The following is a 5,810-nucleotide window of genomic DNA, read 5'->3' on the forward strand; positions in this document are numbered from 1 at the left end:
ATTGTTCATCTAAACGAAGCCTAATGGCCAATTTATTGGCTCAGGTTCTTCTGAGAATTATGCTTTACACGCGAAGCAACATCATTTCTGTAAGTACTTGCTCCATTCGATGACTTGATCGCGATTTTCACCTGTTTCGGTGTAGGGTACGGTTTTTATTAAGAAGTTATTTCCCGAAAAGTAAAAAAAAACATCACTATTAAAAATATATATTTAAAAATTATCCCATCAAAATTTGCTTTCGCAAATCTTTTTTGATGTGTAACGCGGTTTACCGTAATATAACTATTGTCTTCTAAAAGAGTAATAATGAATTTATGTTCTATAAAGGAAATAAGCAAAGAAGTACAAATAATGATCTTAATTAATTTTTTGACATAAGAGTTCCCAATATTACCAAAATTGGTACTATTGACGCAATAAAAGTTAGTTCTATTGATTAATTGATTTAAGTTAAAATTAACACCGCCAATCGTCACAAGACACGATTGGGTGGTACGCGACTAGGCGCCAAAAATAGTAAGTTATCAATATCATAAAGTCAGTAGTAGATAGAAGAAAGTTACGAAGAAGCCTAATATATTAAAACTGTTCCACTTTTCTCTAATTTAGGCCTTAGTCTAGACCCTAGAAGCTAAATTTTCTTAGCGTCATAGAAATCTTCCTCTGTAGCTCTGTGTACGTGAAGTTTCAAGGCACATGACCTTCACTGTAAGCAGTGTAGGTTGACTGGAACTGCGGAGGACGCGGATCCGACGCTGTTGCGAAATCGCAACTGCGAGGCGGATCGTCAAAAAATTGTCGGGGTCAGTATGTGCGGAGCGCCCTACTGGTTCAGCAACGCTAAAAGAAATTGCAGGCCTTTTGAATATAGTCGCTCCTCAAACACAAACATTGCGTGTAGCTTCCCCAGATGATGGCAGCTGCACGGATCAGTGCAGCTGTCAGTAAGGCAAAGATTTCAGAAGAAGCTATTGTGCTAATGCTTCTACTGCAAGGGATATATCACCCCCTTCTCCCATTAAAAGGTGACTGGGGTATATCATAAGTTGATGACATTGAAGGTGACGGGGACAAGTCACCTGCTACATCAATTGTAGGTGACTGGTCCAAGTCACCTGTAATGCCCGACTCATTGGCGATTGAGAAGACCGCCAAATCACCGGGATCCGAGTCCGTTAAACCTTTGGGTTCGAACGTGACTACCAAAGAGGTGATGACAAAGTAGCAGCATTTACATTCGGCTAGCGAGCCGACGCTTTCACGTCGTACCAAAAGGTCAAAAATTGAAGTATCTAAGTTTAAGGCAGTTGAAGGCGATTTCCTTTTAAGATATTTCATCAAATAAGATGATGCCGTTGAAACTGACCGTATCAGTGTTGATGCGATGAAGTTGAAGTTTAGCATTTCTAACTTGACCGGACGTGCCAAATCTTGGGCCTTGGGGCTCAAGCTTCACGACCAATTAGTCTTTGGGTACCTAAGGGGATGGTCAATTACTTAAGTGAGATAATTAGACCCACCATTTGGGTGTATTCACATTGTTTATCACCCTGGTGTATGTGATGCACATAGGTGCATTCACATTAGGAGGGATGACGGCCTGCATCATCCGTTACGCGAGGTATCTAGAAAGTTACGCTCGCTATACGTATTCAGTGTTATCTATACATGACATTTTGATAGGTAAAAATAGGTATTTATATTTAATACGATTAAAAATAAATCAGTCTGTAAACTACTTCCTTGTTAGTAAGTGCGGACGTGGAGCTGGATTACCGTTCCCGTAACATCACTTGTACTAAGGTACTTAGTTCGTTGGGTTAGGTCGCTAAGGCGGCTACCACATCAACCACACCAACCACACTGCACGCGTTAGTAGACGCTTAAACCGCTTTCTCGCTGTGCAAGGGTGTGTGTTTAAGTAGAGCGTGGCCGCAACAGACGTGCCCGCCTACACAAAGTTTTAGTGGAGTACGGAATGTAGGGTAGGATTTACCTGTTGGCAGACCTCGCAAGCACATGTACTTGCGGACGAATGCATACTGGTCTGGCCAGTAGAGATCCCAGTTTATTGTAAGATATTTTTTTCACGTCCAAGATGCCCACTTATAGGAGCTCATACATGATGCGTTATCAGAAATCGCTATAGGAAGGGATGTCGACACGATGTGCGTCGCCAGCAATAACTGTTTAATACCGTAAACCTCTGCGTGTTGTGAATCAATCTGTTGACGATCGATACAACTTCGACAAACCTTGTGAGAATTGTTCTGATGGATTTATAAGGTGATCCATCAAAACATTAATAGCCGTATCTATTAGATAAACTCTTATAACGTTATCAAATTGTTTAAATTATTCATTTAACAATCACAAGAAGTTGATACGTTAAAATACGTCGTGAAGTAATGTTGATTACTGGATATTTACTGATCAACAGTGGGCTGAAACGGACTGTCGACTTGCGCAGTCGGCTCAAAATCGAGCCAAACGGTATCGCGACGACATTAAACATCCTGGTTATATTCCACGAAGAGAGACATGTATCTCGCCATTCTTTGCGAGAGGTGACGACTGCTTACTGCCGTAAGTAAGGACGCAAGGTCCGTTAAAACAATAAACTATCTATCCCTCAAGTGATAGATCTTAACTTAGCCAGTTCATATTTCATGGCAAGGCGTTCCGTGTCATGCATGGGATAATTGTGGTCGGCTGGTTAAAGCGGACGCGATAAATGGCAGACGATGCGCTCTGCGCCATCTGTGTCATATTGCATTTATGCATAGCCTAGTGCATGATGGCTGGCGTCACAGACCACATGAAATAGTTTGCCGTGGTCGGCAATCGACAGGATTAGTATTTGCATCTTGCTTTGCTTGTAACCTTTAAGGAATGCTGACAATCAGCGTTTCATGACCACCTTAATTTTTTCATCAACAAAGCAGAAAATTCACTGTCATCTCGGAATAATTGCGAGAGTACTCGTGCAGGTACTTTGCACGCCAAATGTACTTTCGAAATCCTTTTACATCGACTGGCATAAGCCAGTCGGTAATGGCACTGACCTTATCAGGATCCAGGCTCACACCGTGTTTTTCACGTTGCATTTAAAATTGGTATTTCGATTGCAGCAATTATAGACTTCTTGAGATTTGCATACAGCTTAAGCTTACGCAGAAATGTAAGAACTTTTCGGACGTGAGTACGATGTACATCAACGTCCGACTTACCGTCCAAAGCTCTGCTATGCACGAAGACGTCGCCGAAATAGCTCAATGCGAATCCCTCACCGATCTTAACAATTTAATTACCATCCGTTGAATGGTGCAGAGGCATGACTAAGTCCCTGTGGCATAATTAGATACTCCCATAGCATACCACTTGAGTGTTTACTGTTACAAACGAGATACTCGGTTAACGTATATGGATGTGATAAAATTCAGCGATCAGACCCATTGACTAAACGATAGTACTTTTGACATACCATCAATGATCAGGTCTTTTGTGGTATCGGCGTTTGAACCGGTACAGTTGCAGCGCTCAATTTATTATCGGCATGCACAATTCGCCACTTTCATGTTGCCTTAGGCACACAGAGGTTGGAACGCTAAGTAGGGGCCCTCAAATGGCTCGCTGCTAAGCGATCGGCAAAGAAATCGCTTGTCAAATCACAAGTTTCGATTTGGTGTAGCAGAGGAAGAGTTATTTGACTGTGTCATTCTATTTGAAAGCAAGCTCTCTTTAACTGATGCTGCGTTTGGTCAAGTGATTCGGTATCTGCAGAGTCTTTGCCCCAAGACGTTTGGAAGTGCCATTCTCTATGATCGACGCTCCTTTTGGTTAATCAATAGCCGCGCAAATTTCATTGGTAAAGTCCTGAAAGCGCATTGGACGGACGGTGGATCGAAATCATTGTTTCAGAAATTTATTGGGACAACGTGTCTCCTTGGTTGGCAAGCTTGACCACGGCCTGCTCTTCCTTCGGAGTTTAAGTGGTGGAGGGCGATGCGTTTCTTGGTCGCGGCGCCGGGGTCGCGTTTTTAAAGTCACCAGGCAAGGAAAAGAGCTTTTCGCATTGAAAATTGTGGAGATCAGCCTCGTTGCATCTCTCTATCAAGAAGAAGCGGCCTCGAAGCAAGCCCAGGACACAGGCTTGACGATTCGCCTCGCGGGAGAATGCATTGAAATTCCTGGTGGCGCTGCGTTGTTACTGTCTCCTGTTGGGATACCTTTCCCTCGCCCAGCGACCCGATCTGATGTGGCAACTCTTTATGGGTTGTTGTGGCAGCTTCACGAGAAAGACCTAGTTCATGGAGATCCTCGCGTGGCGAACGTAATCCTTCACACAGGACAGCCGGCCTGGATTGATTTAGTAGAAGTTCTGAAAGCGAGTCCCATATTGCGAATGTCTGATGCAGAAATTCTCACGCGGTCCATTCTTCAGGTTCCCCGACAAGTGCAGTTGAATACAGAGCTGCACGAGACGTTTGCAAAGTATGGCAATTGCCCAACTTCAGAAAACCTCAATGGTTTGGTCGAAGCAGTCTTCAAAAAGCTGGACCGGCGATCGAAAAGTTTTCATTCGCACTAGGATTTGTCAGTGTGAAGAGGTGATCCTTTTCTTTTGTCCGCTTATTAAACGAGTTGATAATCGTTTCGTTCATTCAGAAATAGTCATCTAATAAAATCCGTTTAGCAAATATATACCAATTTGATAAGTTGCGCTTGATATGCTTGGTGCAACGTATTCACGTGTCGATCTTGCGGGTACGAAATAGTCGAATTAAAATGGAGGCATGTCTAAACTTTCTTTTAATCAGACGAAAAGTGCCGACTTGGGAGTCCTACTGTGGCGCTTTCAACGGTGGATAATACGACGGTGCGACCAAATATGACGCCCTTTGAGAATATTGCCACTTATATGTGCGATAAGGAGATGTGCAATTACGCGGGCAGTCTGACGTTTCTGTTGTGTTTGCAAACCCTCGTCCGGTGTACGCATTGTTGTTGAGCTTTCGGGATGTAGCCGCTTGACAAGGAAGCCTTCATGAATGGGAGCCCTGGCGTAATGCCAATTTTTGGGGTCGAATCCTTCACGCCGCTGGGCCAAGCATGTTTCAACGGACGTGGTCACGTTTTGGTAGACCTTAGAATCTGAACGGACAGGAACCTGCTCGAGCCTTTCGAGCAAGCGACCTCACCCAACACACTAAGAACTGTGGTGAAGTGACGTCACGGGAGCGGTAATCCATCTCCTCGTGCGCACTTACCAAGTAGGTAGTAATTTTCAGACTGATTTATATTTAATAAAATTAAATACAAATACCTATTTTTACCAATTAAAATGATATCTCTATAGATATCATTTAATATGTATTGCGAGCGTATCTTTATAGATACCTCGCGTAACTGATGACGCTAGCCGTCATCATGGATGACGCTGGGCGTCATCCCTCCTAATGTGAATGCACCCATGTGCATCACATCCACAAGGGTTGGTCACAAATGTGCACCACACCCGAGTGTTGGGTCTAATTACTATTATTTAGTAATTGACCATCCCCTTAAGTACCAAATGTACTTAATGGGGACTGTGTAACATTAGGGCAACTCTAGCCCGTTACACCATCCCCCTCTTTAAGAACGAATTTACATTTTTAAATTCGACAAAGAGGAGAGAGGAACTGCGAGCAGCTTTACGCGCCGCTAGTTCACTCGATCACTCTCGCGCACGTGTTTCCATACACGGCGCCCAAGATGCCACCTAAAAGGGGCCACGTTGGTGGGTCGTCTGCGAAGACGCCCAC

Source organism: Bremia lactucae, linkage group LG2 (assembly GCF_004359215.1).
Source record: "Bremia lactucae strain SF5 linkage group LG2, whole genome shotgun sequence".
In the NCBI taxonomy this organism is placed as follows: Eukaryota; Oomycota; class Peronosporomycetes; order Peronosporales; family Peronosporaceae; genus Bremia; species Bremia lactucae.